This window comes from Triturus cristatus, chromosome 1_2 (genome assembly GCF_964204655.1).
Source record: "Triturus cristatus chromosome 1_2, aTriCri1.1, whole genome shotgun sequence".
Classification (NCBI taxonomy): Eukaryota; Metazoa; Chordata; class Amphibia; order Caudata; family Salamandridae; genus Triturus; species Triturus cristatus.
In genome coordinates, this window is record NC_140580.1 from 638324888 (window position 1) to 638342269 (window position 17382).

A 17382-nucleotide genomic window follows, 5' to 3' on the forward strand; every position below is an offset into this window, starting at 1 on the left:
AATGCGTTCTATGGGCTTCAAAGGTTAGTGTGCTAGGTGTGTTGAACTTGTACCATTTCACAATCAAAGAGGACGTAAGGGAAGAGTAGTGAGATTAGAGGTCAAATAAGTAACACTCTCCTGGTGTGCTTGGTATGCAAATTCTGAATAGTCTTCTGCCCAATGGAATGTATCAAAATGATTAACATATGCCAGTAATGATTTATCAGCAAACCTTTTAAAGACACACCTCAAAAAATAGGAACTGTGCTGCAAAAGTGTGAAATATCATGCGAGGTTAGAAAACCCAACACTCTGCCCTCAAGCAAAAAAACAAACCAATTAAACATGATCTTCCTTTGGAGATATGCTAAAAATGATGGGTGTGAATATATGCTGCTAATGTTGCTCAACAGGCGGAAGTGGTAGTTTGCCTGTGTATATAAGTCTCCTCTTTGATTAGGCCGGACACAACTCGGAGTGACTCTTCCAATATTTTCCCTTTTGGCTGAGTTTGACGCCGGTGCAAGAGACGACCATGTCTGCCAAGGGAGGATGCAGGGAAACTCAGAAGACACAGTGCCAAGATGTTAAAGTCGTGGAGAAATGCCAAGACCGTAAGTAATTCGTTTTTACTTAGACAAATGATATAAACGGGCAGATTAAATGGGAGGAAGATGTGAACATGAGATAGCTACAGGCAAGCACTTTCTGGTCAACCTAACTTTCTAACTTTCCAAATTTAGGATCCTACATGTTCTTCGATGAAATCAATTTGCTGTTTCCCACTTATGTGATCCACTTGACAGTGATAATATGTGCAATGAAACAGGAGATGGGATTTGCTTGTACCATACAATTTACAAACAAATGACAAGGTCGACACATTTTCACTGTAACAACTGCAAAGCCTTGGGTGAAATCGGTGCAGAACTTGCAGACTTGATGTGGCTTGTTGTATTTTTTACGGTCATTTTTTAAAATTTCTGTTTAGTAGCTTTACTAGGATCATGCTATAATTTTAATATCAATTTATCATGCTATCACCACTCTTGGGTGCTTGCAAAACGTTCTTTCAACTAATCACTCAAAATTATTTAAATGCACAACTAACGTTTAAAAATCAGAGGATAAAAAATGTTACAGGGGATTGATTAAGTATGAGGGCAATGTTTTAGGTATTTCAAAATTCAACTCAGGTGGAATTGTAACTGGCTGCACACAACCCATGTCATTCATACTTTGAAAAGTTTCCAGTTAAGCTAATGCTGAAAGAGAAATGGATTTATGACCTAAGCCCGAGAACATGAACTCCTTTGGCAGACCATTAAAAACATCTCTTTTTTTCTGGTTATTTATTATCAATGTGTAAAGCAAGAAATCAAAGACCATATCATACGTATATTCAAAATCCAACAATATGCATCAATAAAAGCAATGCCAATGTCCTCGCTTCGGTCTCACCATACAACTCTCTCTTGGATTTATGATTACATGGCAATCCCTCTACTTTGGCTCTTTTTTGACTTTGTGTCAAAGTGTTGGGGTTTCCATCTCCCAAATCATCATGTTAAATTCAATACAACTTATGTTTACTTCCTTCTGTTGTACTTTTTGCAGTGTGTGTCACTATTATAATTAATTGTAAACTCAGTTATCAATCAACTTTTTTGATGCTATACGATACTTAAATGCCATTAAAAGACCAAGATCTGTAGACAGCATGCTTATTTATTTAATTACGATAAACACAAGGTTACTCTACATGGATCAAAATTAGCATTAAGGCGCTTGACAGTAAAACAGAGGAGACTCTGGTGTGTTCAGTAAGGCTAGTGAAGTCTGTGTTTGATATTTTTAAAACTGTGTCCAAATTAAACACAAGGTTATTGGATGATCTAATAGGCAGCCTCGGGAGTACTAGTTGTAAAGCAGGCAAAGCCAAGCAGTTGTGATCAAATCCATGGTCAATGGGATACTACGGGGCACGCCTTTTTGTGTCACTATAAAACATTAGGGTTGTAGGCTTACTAGCCACCTGCCAAAGCAGATTGAGCAATATGGAAATCAGGAGAATTTCTGAAACCACACTGCCTCTTTGAGTCATTTAAGACTGGAATGAAGTCCATAACATCACAGGTTCACCTAACAAGTGATTGACGTTTTACCAATTTTTCAGATTTCCCAGTTTGGTACCATTACTGTGCTTCAAGATCAGATCCTATAGATCAAAATGATTTTGCCAATTTTTAATTCTGAAATATGTTCCTGCATCATGGGTGAAAGATAAACTGGGCTTTAAAAAATTAAGATCTGGTCCTGGAAAGAATGAGGCCAGCAACTGCTTCGTAATGAATCTTTATTTTCAGTAAAAAATATCCTATATTGTCCTACTTTGTGTGGCCCAGCCACCATCTGCCATCAAAACCAGCAATAACTTTATTACATGTTTTACTAAAGTGAATTGTAGGGAAAGTTATCTTGACCGATTTATATTTTTTTCCTTCAAATGTTGCCATCCCTTACATAGAGGTCATGATGCTTCCTCCTACAGGAGCCATGAGATCAAATTATCAGGAGACCTTCCGGGCCTCTAAAACATTGACTCTTTCAGCAGTAGCGCTTCTGGTTGGAACCTGTTCCACAGCCAAGCTGATGACATCAGAAACTCTGAGGCATATCATCAAGGAGGCGCTAAAAAATTATTGCCGCTTTTGCGTCCTTTTTTCGGACCAAAAGCGGCGATAATTTTATCGCTTAATCAGCAAGGTCACGCTATCGCGTGAATCCTTGCATTAGCGCCTATTTTCTGAACACCCAGCTTTGCATCTCTAATTAGATGCAAAGTGGGCGTTCCTGCCCTGACATAACTGGAGAAATGTCGCTAAGCGACATTTCTCCAATTATCAATGGGCACGCTAACCTGCAGAGCGACAAGCAAAGTAGCGATAACCCCTGTTATCGATACTTTCCTTACGCCTGCTTCAAGACTGACTTGGCCATGATATCCTATGTAAGGTGGATATCATGGCTAAGTATGCCTTGCCCTATCATCAAGCTATCGCCAAACTTTGTGAGATTATCACTGGATTTCCAGCGATAATCTCACATTTGGCAGTTAGCGCTTGGAATTTTAGCGCTTTTGAGATAAACGTTGCTAATAGCACGCTATCTCAGCGATAAAATTCCACGCTACCCGGCGATAATTACCCTAGCGCTAAGTGCGCTTAGCGATAACTATCGCCGGTCCTTGATGATATGCCCCTCTGTTCTTACTGGTTCTATGTCCCAGTCACACCCCGACATAAAATATGTAAATACTAATGAGTCAGTGTTGAAAAGTAATTGTATAAATTAAGCAAATTAGGCATTTGGGGGATTTATAAACATCTGATGCCAGTGCAGGTGTAAACTGTGTACGTATGTGCATAAGTGCGTGAAGCTGGCAGTCACAGCTGTAAAACGCCTGTTTTCATCAATAATTAAAGGCCCAATTCACAAAAGTAATCTGAGACAAAAGCCTAACTTTACGACTAGGAGTTTGTCACAGTTAAACTTAAGTTTGAGTTGAGTGGAGACAAAATCCTAAATTTAGTACTCCAAAATGCCTTCTGTGAATACTGAAAGTCGTAAAGTTAGGATTTTGTCTAAGATTACTTTTTTGATTCGGGCTCTATGTGTCCATACGTTTGTTTGACCATTTTAGAACGGGCAATTGCATTCTTTTAATAACTTTTTTGCTTTTTATTTCTAGCAAAGTCACTCCTGCATTCAAATCTTTCGATATTTTCTGCACCTCTTTTTCTGTTCAGGCAGGAGTCAGACATACATGCAAGTGGCCAAACTTATGCCTGAAAAAAGCTATGTAAATCACTCTGCAGGCTCTGGTTAAACTCCTGTCAGATGTATTAATACTTTGAAAAATAACCCCTTTTATTAGCACCTTAAATTGAATAAAATGACTTTTGTTCACTTGCTGATCTTTAGTCAACTGTTTTCCTAACCACTGATTGGGCCCGATTCACAGAACTAACTTAAGACAAAATCCTAAACTTACTACCATTTTGGTATTCACAGAAGGCACTTACTCATTTTGGTATTCACAGAAAGCACTTACTCATTTCGGTATTCACAGAAGTTAGGAGTCCTAACTTTAGGACTCCTAAATGCCTTCTGTGAATACCGAAAGTCTTAAAATTAGGATTTTTCTCAGTTTAGTAGTAGTATAGTTAGGACACCTAACTTTAGGACTCCTAAATGCCTTCTGTGAATACCGAAAGTCTTAAAATTAGGTTTTTTCTCAATTTAGCAGTAGTAAAGTTAGGACTCCTAACTTTAGGACTCCTAAATGCCTTCTGTGAATACCGAAAGCCTTAAAATTACGATTTTTCTCAGTTTAGTAGTAGTATGGCTAGGACTCCTAACTTTAGGACTCCTAAAGTGAGAAAAATCCTAACTTTAAGACTTTCGGTATTCACAGAAGGCATTTAGGAGTCCTAAAGTTAGGACTCCTAACTTCTGTGAATACCGAAATGAGTAAGTGCCTTCTGTGAATACCAAAATGAGTAAGTGCCTTCTGTGAATACCAAAATGGTAGTAAGTTTAGGATTTTGTCTTAAGTTAGTTCTGTGAATCGGGCCCATAGTCTTTATTCAGTGTGTGCCGTAGAGGGTATACTATCTCTATAGCACATGCTTTATATCACATGACAGCAATATCAGATCCACTACATTGATTTAACCATTACATCGAAAGTTAGTTAATAAAGAGATCAAAATAGTAACTATATACTTTGTGATATAGCAGATGCGATATTTTTTTAGGTAGATATTATGGACTTATATCTTGGTGTAGACAACCGAGCAAGGGTGTGAATGGGCTTGTAAAGCAGGCCCCTGTGTGACTCAGAAGCCTTTGTCTAATGTAAGACTGCTAGGTTTGGCAATGTAGATCAGATGTGCACTCTACCATATGTTATATATGAGTTGTAATATGCACCCTTGTCTTCCCTTTCAGCATGTGCCCCAGTGGTGCTGTGCCAGGACCCAGTCCCTCAATGTGAGCCCCAGTGTAAGCCCCAGTGTGAGCCCCAGTGTGAGCCAGGTAAGTTTCATTACATGAAGATGACCCCAACACCGACCATTCACAATTATAGACGTAATGCCTATATTCAATTCAAAACATCATTTTTTAGCAACATGTATCTGTCTTCATAATGTTAGTTATTTTTTATTGGTGGTTCTGTTATGTATAAAGATCTCTTCTCAGTTTCCAAAAGCATAAGATTGTGGTAAAACCAATCCCAAAGTCATGCTTAAGTTTCAGGTTGTAAGATAAACACTGTCAAGTGCGACTAAAGTAGGATCAGTAGTTTTAGGGACAGGACTGTAGATCTGGAGCACTGTAGTCGTAAGTAGATTGGTCGGTCTTCCAGCAAGAAATAAAAGCTAAGTACTGGTGGTTCACACCCTTGCAGTAAGGGGAGGGGAACAGCTTTTACAACGCAGACATTAGCACCCAGGCTGTTTCCCAGCAAGCTGGACATCGCGTGCCTTAACCACACATATGTCTTAACCATGCATAATAAGGCAGTGAACGTTCTAGCTGTATGAGAGGGTGGGGAGAGGAACCGGAAGGATCACTTCAGGAAGGACCGTGATGAGGCGTGGTAAGTTGGCCTGTGGCTTGGGTAGGTTTAAAGGGTGGCGCCCAGTTTTAGGGCTCAGAGCGGGGGGCTGGGGTCAGGATATATATTAAGCCAGGGGTCGAGTTTTAAGGCTCAGGGTGGAGGGTAAGGGCGTTTTTTTAGGGCTGGGGACAATTTTTAGGGTTTACTGTGGGGGGGGGGCTGGGGCGGGGGTAGCTTTTTTGGGGGCTAGGGCCAGGTGTTAGAGATCAGAGTAGGAGGTTGGGGTAGTTATTAGGGCTGGGACGGGTAGATTGGAACACAGGAGGGCTGGATTTTAGGGCTCAGGCAGGCAGGCTGGGGTGGGATCTTTGCCACACGTATATATATACCTTTACCAAAAATACCTTACAATGAAATTAGTTTTAAAGGCATGTGTGGTAAAGACGCAGTCGTTGTAAAGACCACGTAGTTAATGCATGAGCCAATTAGGCATGTGTGGTTATGTCATACAACCGCAAAGAGACTGTTATAGTTGGAAAGGTGCAATCATTTTGTGTGTGACACGTTAGTCCAGGAGTGCATTGAGATCTTCCCGAGAATCGACTGGTGGCTGGTTATGCTGGCTTGTGCCAGCACCAAGTTATACCTTCAGAGTATGCACCTTTTTCACAACACATAGGTCCAGCTTCGGAATTAAGAATTCCTATGGAATGATTCTTGACCTCACTCCACAATTCGGAACGGCAATGAGCGTAGGCAGAATTTCATAGTAGGATCTTTTAGCTCTTGGTCTTCCTTAAAAGAGCAGAGGTAGGTGTCATAATTCTGTCGTCCAGAATGGACTACGGTGACTGATCCTGTCTGGCTCTTTCCATTGTTATAATGGACTACACTTGACAGCTTCAGAGCATGGCGTCTTGCCCTTGACAAAGGTCAGCCAAGCACATCAAGCCTCAGGTTTATTAAGACTTAAGGTTAAGGCAGGTGCTCGCATGACGCAAAGATGTGACTACAGCCTTCTATCCCTTAGAAAAGGTGTTTTGTCCTGGAAAGGTGCACTTTTTAAAGGGCAAAAACTACCTTGCGTGGTTTTGTGTCAAGCAGGTGTTATGGGGTCTGATAGTACATGTACTCATAGGTTTTGATGAAAAGGCCAGTCCACTAAAATAACCAGACTGGGCATTGTGTCAAAAACTAACACCTACTTCAAGCAGGTGCAAATAAGGAGAAATGTGTTTATTTATCAAAAAAGGCGCATTGCATTTGTCCTGCTGTGCATACCATAACCCAATGTGTGGGAACTGTCTGCATTTGTCTATGCATATGAATTTGCACAGGAAATGTTTTTCTTCAGAACAGATCCTTTGCTGGAAAGTGCACACTCACCTTTGCACCTGTGCAAGGCTGTGCATCAATCAAGGCAGCCTCATTTGAGCCCAGCACAGGGGAGGACACAAGCAGCAGACTGATCTTTATAGATATGGCACTGCCCTGTGTTTTACCTCTTTTACAATGCAGCATAGCACATTTGGATACTGCTCTGCTTTGTATGAAAGATTTGTGAGTCTGAGTCCAATGCTTACTGGGTATGCAGGTCAAACTAAGCTGACCAGTGAGTACACTTGGTCAGCCTAGATGAACGAGGCCAGTGGATTGAACCAAGAGACTGTATCCAGTAAAACAGATTCAAAGTTTATTGCATGTGAGCCAGAGAGGGTAACCAGACACTATAAGGATTAAAAGCTCCAGTAGGGAGAAGGAGTCTTTGGTTGGCAGAAAAATTATAGAAGGTTTTCTAATGCCATTGAAACCTCTCGGCCAGCTCACCTTTTGCAGGGTGCTGGTAATTTTGAGACTTCATCAGATGCTGCTGTTGTGATGTGCTAGACAAGGTTGGTCTGCGAGCTGGGTTGATTTTCTGAAGATAAGAGAGTTCTGACCCAAAATAACCATACCTCTCAAATATCCTTTTTGTGTTCACCACCTTTTAATCGTACAATGTAACTTAGAAGAGGAGCAGCTGTAGGTAATATCGTCAGTACTTCCTCAATGATACATAGAGCCTCATCCAAAAGCATAAGATTGTGGTAAAACCAATCCCAAAGTCATGCTTAAGTTTCAGGTTGTAAGATAAACACTGTCAAGTGCGACTAAAGTAGGATCTGTAGTTTTAGGGACAGGACTGTAGATCTGGAGCACTGTAGTCGTAAGTAGATTGGTCGGTCTTCCAGCAAGAAATAAAAGCTAAGTACTGGTGGTTCACACCCTTGCAGTAAGGGGAGGGGAACAGCTTTTACAACGCAGACATTAGCACCCAGGCTGTTTCCCAGCAAGCTGGACATCGCGTGCCTTAACCACACATATGTCTTAACCATGCATAATAAGGCAGTGAACGTTCTAGCTGTATGAGAGGGTGGGGAGAGGAACCGGAAGGATCACTTCAGGAAGGACCGTGATGAGGCGTGGTAAGTTGGCCTGTGGCTTGGGTAGGTTTAAAGGGTGGCGCCCAGTTTTAGGGCTCAGAGCGGGGGGCTGGGGTCAGGATATATATTAAGCCAGGGGTCGAGTTTTAAGGCTCAGGGCGGAGGGTAAGGGCGTTTTTTTAGGGCTGGGGACAATTTTTAGGGTTTACTGTGGGGGGGGCTGGGGCGGGGGTAGCTTTTTTGGGGGCTAGGGCCAGGTGTTAGAGATCAGAGTAGGAGGTTGGGGTAGTTATTAGGGCTGGGACGGGTAGATTGGAACACAGGAGGGCTGGATTTTAGGGCTCAGGCAGGCAGGCTGGGGTGGGATCTTTGCCACGCGTATATATATACCTTTACCAAAAATACCTTACAATGAAATTAGTTTTAAAGGCATGTGTGGTAAAGACGCAGTCGTTGTAAAGACCACGTAGTTAATGCATGAGCCAATTAGGCATGTGTGGTTATGTCATACAACCGCAAAGAGACTGTTATAGTTGGAAAGGTGCAATCATTTTGTGTGTGACACGTTAGTCCAGGAGTGCATTGAGATCTTCCCGAGAATCGACTGGTGGCTGGTTATGCTGGCTTGTGCCAGCACCAAGTTATACCTTCAGAGTATGCACCTTTTTCACAACACATAGGTCCAGCTTCGGAATTAAGAATTCCTATGGAATGATTCTTGACCTCACTCCACAATTCGGAACGGCAATGAGCGTAGGCAGAATTTCATAGTAGGATCTTTTAGCTCTTGGTCTTCCCTAAAAGAGCAGAGGTAGGTGTCATAATTCTGTCGTCCAGAATGGACTACGGTGACTGATCCTGTCTGGCTCTTTCCATTGTTATATTGGACTACACTTGACAGCTTCAGAGCATGGCGTCTTGCCCTTGACAAAGGTCAGCCAAGCACATCAAGCCTCAGGTTTATTAAGACTTAAGGTTAAGGCAGGTGCTCGAATGACGCAAAGATGTGACTACAGCCTTCTATCCCTTAGAAAAGGTGTTTTGTCCTGGAAAGGTGCACTTTTTAAAGGGCAAAAACTACCTTGCGTGGTTTTGTGTCAAGCAGGTGTTATGGGGTCTGATAGTACATGTACTCATAGGTTTTGATGAAAAGGCCAGTCCACTAAAATAACCAGACTGGGCATTGTGTCAAAAACTAACACCTACTTCAAGCAAGTGCAAATAAGGAGAAATGTGTTTATTTATCAAAAAAGGCGCATTGCATTTGTCCTGCTGTGCATACCATAACCCAATGTGTGGGAACTGTCTGCATTTGTCTATGCATATGAATTTGCACAGGAAATGTTTTTCTTCAGAACAGATCCTTTGCTGGAAAGTGCACACTCACCTTTGCACCTGTGCAAGGCTGTGCATCAATCAAGGCAGCCTCATTTGAGCCCAGCACAGGGGAGGACACAAGCAGCAGACTGATCTTTATAGATATGGCACTGCCCTGTGTTTTACCTCTTTTACAATGCAGCATAGCAAATTTGGATACTGCTCTGCTTTGTATGAAAGATTTGTGAGTCTGAGTCCAATGCTTACAGGGTATGCAGGTCAAACTAAGCTGACCAGTGAGTACACTTGGTCAGCCTAGATGAACGAGGCCAGTGGATTGAACCAAGAGACTGTATCCAGTAAAACAGATTCAAAGTTTATTGCATGTGAGCCAGAGAGGGTAACCAGACACTATAAGGATTAAAAGCTCCAGTAGGGAGAAGGAGTCTTTGGTTGGCAGAAAAATTATAGAAGGTTTTCTAATGCCATTGAAACCTCTCGGCCAGCTCACCTTTTGCAGGGTGCTGGTAATTTTGAGACTTCATCAGATGCTGCTGTTGTGATGTGCTAGACAAGGTTGGTCTGCGAGCTGGGTTGATTTTCTGAAGATAAGAGAGTTTTGACCCAAAATAACCATACCTCTCAAATATCCTTTTTGTGTTCACCACCTTTTAATCGTACAATGTAACTTAGAAGAGGAGCAGCTGTAGGTAATATCGTCAGTACTTCCTCAATGATACATAGAGCCTCATGAAAAATGCAGAAGTAGCTATCTAATATTCAATATCCACAATAGTGCACACATGATTAGATTGCGATGCCATATTTAACTTGTCTGACTATGGTAACCCTATAGCACACTAAACATTACAATTTGACACCTCAAGGTGTCAGCTTGGTGGTCTGGCAATCCATGTTGAAAGATGATACACAAGATGTGAAGGGAGCACCATTTTTGTACAGCATTTCGTGGATGAGGCTGGGGTTAGGGGCCATCTATAGCAACACAGGTCCATTATCCTGAGTGTTCAAATTATAATGTTCTGTGGAACACCTTAGTCATATTGTCCATTTATCTTCTTCCTTTAAAGAGAAAAATACCCTCTCCCCACTCATATAGATGTGTCAGGAAATCTTTTTCTTCTATTTGTTGCTCTGAAACCAAATGTATGCACATGATGTGTCATAAAAATCACTCATTAATGTTCACTTTCTTCTTCAACAGCCCCATGTGCTCCTGTTTGCCAGGACCAGCAGTCAGTAAAAGGTGGCAGGAAGTGCTGACCTGAGAATATAAGCACCAGCTCCCTTTTTATCCATCTACCTTCCGCTCCTTGTGATTAAGAAGTAACATCGAAATGAAAATTGATTCTGATTGCACTGCAAGCCTTCGCATTCCATAATGTAAAATGATGTATACAGAATAATGCCATTTGGATTAGACTAAAGTAAAATATAAAATTATTAAAAGTTCTTTTGTCTGTCATGGTCTCTTATAAATAATCTGATCATTTATTGAGTAGTGTGTGATACTCGGATGCTAAAGGTAATACAAATGGTTATCTCAGGGCTGTGTGCAAGCTGAGCCAGTGAACTTTGCATAGATGGCAGAAATCTCTGGTGTGCCACCAAGGACAGTAGTCCTGGAGAAGATACCTGGGCCAGAGGAACAGTAACAGTTTGAGGCATATAATTTAGTTCCACCCCCAGAGAAGTCTGTGTGCATTATTATGAGTTTGGTAAAACTGTAGATGTATCTCTTATGAGAAACCTCAATAACCCTACCACCCCCTGTATTTTCTATCAATAAATACCTGAAGAAAGTGAGAATGGGGAAGTATGGATAGATATCAGTTAAGCATTCTAAGAACAGTGCTTTTGATTCATGGCATGTGTGGTGAAACTGTGATCTGCACTGGGTAGATAGCCCACCTCATGACAAGGTCCTTGGATTCTGAAATCTGGCTGGTGTTGCTAGAATCACAACTTGGAATTGTGTAAGGTCCACCCAACTTCTGCCAACACAAGGAGATGATGGACAGAACGCTGAAACTTTTCAGACACTCACCCCCAGTCACAGATCTGGGTTGAATCCATCATCGTTCTTTAGCTCACTTCGCCACCCCAGTTCAGACACAGCTATATGCAAATCAGTCTTCACCCTGAACTTCTCATACATTCATTACATTGCAACAGTATTTTGTAAGGTTCGTCCAATTCCAATGGAATTTTGCATGGTCCATGCAACTTCCCATACCAACATTACATTGCAACAAGGACTATGTAGTCCCTAAACTTTGTGAATTCTGAGTGTTAAAGATGGCGATCGTATCTCAGGAACATTAATTCATCTTTCGCATTAACACCAATGAAGTAGAAAATATCAGCCTCTGACAGATGTCTACCAGTATTGCCACCAATAATCATGGGGCAACCACAGATGGATGGTACTGACTGCTTGACAGCAGTTGTTTTGTGGCACTTCGCACAGAGTTTCTTGAAATACTGTTGTAAGGCTGCCTGTTGCTAGGTCCTTCAGAGGATCAAGATGTGATCCCATTTACATGTATGGTGCCTTTGTTCCGGTTGGAAGGCTGCTAACATGGAAAAAGTTAGCAGAAGAGGATCCAGTTTCTGGTCCAATGGTTAGCTCACCAGGGAAGCACGACCCGAGTAACATGTTAATCAGCTTCACTACAACCACCTGCCCAAGCAGTTGTCTCAGAATTCCCATTGTGTTAGAGGTGGACCAGAAAGTCCCTGGTAAGACAGAGACTTTCATGACACTTTTAATGGGGTAACTCAGTCTGTGACTTGGTAGACAAACAAGGTATGTGAAATGTATATCATATTCTATGAGGACACGGGGAAAGAATAATGAATTTGAAGTCTGAAACATTTGTGCTTCGGCTAGAAGGATAAAAAGTGTGTGTGTGTGTGAGAGAGAGAGAGATATCACCACCATTATATAAGAAGAAAGCCCCTTAATTCTGGGACTGATGTTTGCATACCATCTTTAGTATTAAGAGGCAGAATATGGAAAAGCATGGTGTCAGTATGAAATGAAATTAGGGTGAACCATAAAATGATGAGCTTTAATGGTTCTCAAGTAAATTCAGAATCAGCATTCGGATTGATATTAAATTGAGGAACCATTTGCAGCACTTTGAGTTGAGTCTCCTAGCAGTTATAAAGATCTGGGCATATGGGTTGATCTTTCACCTCCTTCTTGGAGAGGCAGAGGTAAGTGTGACATCTTATGGACGTCACACTGTCTGTTGAGGTGCTGACATTGGATATTAAAAAAATGCTCTATGAATAGTAATACACAAATTGTACCAGAATAAAAAAATGGAAAATGCTAAAATAGTCTTTGAGGTTATTGTTCCTGATTGCAGAAAAGCAGCTCAGTGCTGGAAATCCCACAATTAAAGCGTAAAAGATTTAACCTGTAGGATTGGATATGGCAAGTTTGAACACACAGAGTTGTAGCAGGCAAGTCAGGCAATCTACGAGTAGAGAATGTGATGAACAGGAGAGCAAAATGATGGAGTGTAACTAATTGATGCACTTTTCAAAGACTCATTATGTGGAGATGGCATCCTTTGGATGGGAAAGGGAAGGCCATCGAGCATTGGTGAGAAGTGGATGAACAACAGCAATTGTTTGTGATCAATTAGAGCTTGACTGGAATTTAAGAACCGCCGTAGAACATGCTTTACGGCATCAGTCGATAATATTTAGGTGTCCCACCAATGTCACCAGTGTCGTAGGACGGGTTCATAGGAGGATGAATTCAAATGTAGGTGCATTAGGGGCTATTTTAATATCCATTTTAATGGCTTCCAAATACTGTCTTAATCTAGACTATGTATTAGATATATTTAGGACTTTTGCATGAACCATTAAAGCAGAGAAGAAGTGAGTGGTACATAGCGTGAAAATTACCTAAGGAACTTCGTTTTCCAAACCCTTGATTCTGTCAAGATATCCATGCGTACAAATATAAAATTAAAATAAATGTTGAATGGCAATGTAATTGTGTTCTACATGTTTACTATGCATTTGCCATTCAACTGTCTTTTTACAACTTCTAGGAACCCAAGTAAATAAACATTGTTGACCTAGATTGCTAACTTTCTGTTTTACCCTGAATATGTTCTATTTATTTGTATAACTCTTGCAAGGGTACACCTACAATACTGACTTAAAAGAATAATTTTGGTCTGACAGTAAGTCATCATTTTTATTGCAAAACCGAATATTTATTTCTTAATGAACATGTAAAAAACCGAACTGCAATAAGGAACTTTGGGATTTTTTCATATCTGAATTTTTGTTTTCCTATGTATTGCTGCATATGGGTATGGCCTATATTGTTAAAAGTCTTCTATATGGTTTATTATCAATAGAGATTTCAGAGGGCCCATTTGCCAAGATGTGCCTGATGTCCTATCAGCCTTTTTTTAAAGTGCTACCGACATTAGTGCCCTCTTAATATAATAACAGCACATTACCCAATATTTGGCAATTTTGCTGCAACTCTAAATAGTGCTAGAGTATCCTTAAATAGTACCAGTTTTGATTATGGTCATTTTCATGGATCCCTAGTCCTTTCCAGCTATGAATTTGATGGACCTTTAATTTACTCACTGTATGCCATCTCCAACCTATCCATGCATTCTCTTGAACTGGGACGCTCACCCAGTGCCTAATTTTGGCCGGTGGTTGCCAACGGGAGCCACCGGCACTTGGTTTTGGGAACCGGCACCTATTTTTATTCATTAAACATTTTCCGAGAGCGGGGTAGAGAAGAAGAAACAAAGGGGAAAGAAGGAAGGGTAAGACAGAAAACACTTCACAAAGCGAGAATGCAGGAATCCATAGGAGTGACATAAAGGTTCAGGGAGTGTCTGGTAGTGGATTAGAGAGGGCTGTGGTGGAGTCGAGAATATGCAGCCCTGGTATTAGGTGCCTTGCGAGGCGCAGGATTGTGAACACAGCTTTGGGCACTGGTAACTAAGCACTAGCTCCTCCTCGTTTCACTTTTCTACTTGTGGTGTATTACAGCAGGCCGCACAAAATGTTATGTCTGGATACTTCACGACAGTCCTGGGACTTTCTTACCATTCACAACCCTGACTGTCAGGCTCTATCCTCTATCTTGAAAACCACACACTCTAAGAGACGCAAAATGGATTTTTGTCACCATACTGCCAAACACAGTACACACTGTACACTCACTGTGCCTGATACATTGGTGCAAGCATATGTGTGCCCCTCCATGCCCCACATGAATCAAGAAAAGGACCAAGTAGAAATGAACTCGCAGACCTTCGAAAACAGGAGATGCCAGTAGCCAACTTTCCCATGGTAGGTAGCAGATAACTAATGCCTACTCACTCAAATCATTTTCAGGTACTACTGCCATTTCTCCTCAATCCAGTGAGACAAAAGTAGTTATTCTAAGAAAGAGAAGAGGTCTAGTAAGTGCGAACCTTTGGACCACAGAGCCCCACTCTGGGTTTCAGCTTGTGTCTGACCGGATCTCATCATGATGGATGATTGTGTTGATGAGGGTTCAATGCCATGCAATACCTAGAGTGTGGCCTCACACCGTAAAGGCTTTTTGATCATGGGATGGCTTACCATCTTGAATACCATCCATTATTTCACAACGGTTGGCACTCCCCTTTATGATAATATTTGATTACAGGTGAGTGGCCCCAGTGATACTAAACATGCAGGTCAATTTGTTGTATAATGAGCTGTCAGTGATTTGCCCTCTGCATACCGTTCTCCATAGATTCAGAGGTGCTTGTATAGAATCAGATATGTCAAAACATTATTTGTGCCACTACACATAATTAAAGCACCATTTAAGGTGAACCTGGTTAATATTGTAAAGTCCTAAAGAATCAGAAGTACTGTGTGCTACTTGTATAATACCTAAGTCATTATAATCTAGGCACATGCCATGGCTGGTTGTTTGATATACCATGGACTCCACAACCTCTCTTTGAAATCATGGTAGCCTCTCCTATCATGGTGGTCTCTCACTAATGTGTAACAGTGTTTCAACCATTGTTTTCAAGAGCAATTACACACTTTGTTCATGAATTCTGTGTTTTAAAAGGTAAGGTTCCTTCAAAAAACATGTTTAGAAAATGTGCTGATTGTTTCTCGATTTAGCCATAATCATGTGGTAATTTTGTAAATATGCATATATGTTTTTAGGATATTCTCAATTGCCCTTGTATTCATTCTGAGAAGGCCTAACAGGATTAAAGGCTAGAATACGTTGACCACTCAATAGAGGAGTTTAAACAAAGACTAATGCAAACTAGATGTCTCTTCAGTGTTTTCAAGTATAAAGGCACAATGAAACAATAGAGAGCCTTTGAACTAATTTCTCCTTTGAATAAGTATTCTAAATCACAATAATTCTTAACATGGCTTTCAGCTACTTAGGATTAAATAATTGGTTCTAATTGTATGAGACCTTGGTCAGATAAAAGTCATAATGTTCAAATAATTGGATCTAATTTTAACACACCTTTCTCAGATAAATAGCATATATAATTGAGCAGCAAATGTATGGTTGTTGTGACAGGAAGGTGAGAACAACAAATAGTATTAAGATGAGGGATGTCATGATTTAAACAGTTGTGGATAATGGGAAGATGATACCTGCCTTCGAGGTTATGGGCATTAAGTAAGGTATAAACATCCAATGCAAAGAGGCAGTCAGTCCCTGAAGCTGCAAGGGAGTTTGTGACAGTGTGGAAGGTTAAAACAATTTCAGTGTTACCAACTATAAAGCATGATAAAGTGAATTTAGTGAATTTATTTCTAAAGAAGAGTTTGTGCAGAAAGGTGCAGAGGGAAGGATAAAAAGAGAAGGAAAAAGATGAGGAGTCTGATAAAAATGTTTGAGGGACATCCTCTGGCAATCAGGAGAACTTGGTGTGGGAAGAGCACAGGAATGCAGAGATTCAAGATGAATGAATATGGTAGAGAAGTGTTTGTGTAGGGTAAGTATAAAGATAATGGTGGATGCTTTGCTGGTGGAATGCATTTGGTGAAAGCCAAACACTAGGGATTGTAAAGGATGCTATTAGATACTAAAAGCATCCTCTCTAGAGCTGTCTAAAGGAGAAGGAGGAAAGGAGGGTGGAATAATTGATGGCAGACTGAGGAGCCATTAGATGGCAGGTTAGATATAGTGAGAAAGCGGATACCAGTTGAATTAGTTGAACAGATGAGTTTGAGGGTCAAGTGTATGTTGTGCAGATAATATTGTAATAATTTGAGAGTTCTGGGAGCTGGAGAAAGGTAGGATAGATTGGTCAGTTGGCCAATGGACACAGGTTCAGCTGATCAGGTATAATCTGTAAAGGGTTCAGTGGTAGTGATAGGAGAGACTAATTGGTCCTAAACTATTTTAAAGCTCTGTGTGTGAAGAGTGGTGAAGGGTGCTCTAAAGCAAGTGGATTTGGTGAGGGGAAATGGATAAACACAAAGCACAGAGCACTTTGGATAGATAGTGAGTAGTCCAGAACTGCATGTTGTTGTACCATTTTGGGAAGGTGTGTGCACACACAAGTCCTTGTTTCCCAACAAGCAGGGACTATCCAGGACTGTTGGCAGTGATGCGGATGGGCATGTGGCTGAGCTAGTGTTCCTAGAAGGTGGAGTCAATGGGAAAGGAAAATTCTCTTGGAGGCGTAGAGAGGAGAATGTGGAGGTGCATGTTTTACTGACTGCACCTGCATGCAAGGGGATCTCTATTCCCCTTGAAAAGTGCAGGTGGGTTGCTGCCTGCACAGTGAAACACGGAGCGGCTGTAAAGCAGTTGCTCTGTATTTCACATGAAAGCGCTGCCCCCCAGGGCAGCACACATTTGGGCCTGCCCTGGGGGCAGTGCATTTCTCATAATGTGGCGTACTTTCCTTCATTTCGCTGGGCGCACCTTTTTAAAGGTGTGCCCCGCACAGTGAAGGAAATTGCGCCACATGTGTAATGCGGCCCCAG

The 17382-nt window shown here is 41.2% G+C and overlaps 1 long non-coding RNA gene across 1 annotated transcript; it reads left to right on the forward strand.

Moving 5' to 3' along the window:
* Positions 1–432: 432 nt before the first annotated feature.
* LOC146867749 (uncharacterized) lies at positions 433–10821 on the forward strand. The gene is made up of 3 exons (XR_014962158.1): positions 433–596; positions 4996–5082; positions 10574–10821. It is a non-coding gene; the product is annotated as an uncharacterized LOC146867749 (long non-coding RNA).
* Positions 10822–17382: the final 6561 nt, after the last annotated feature.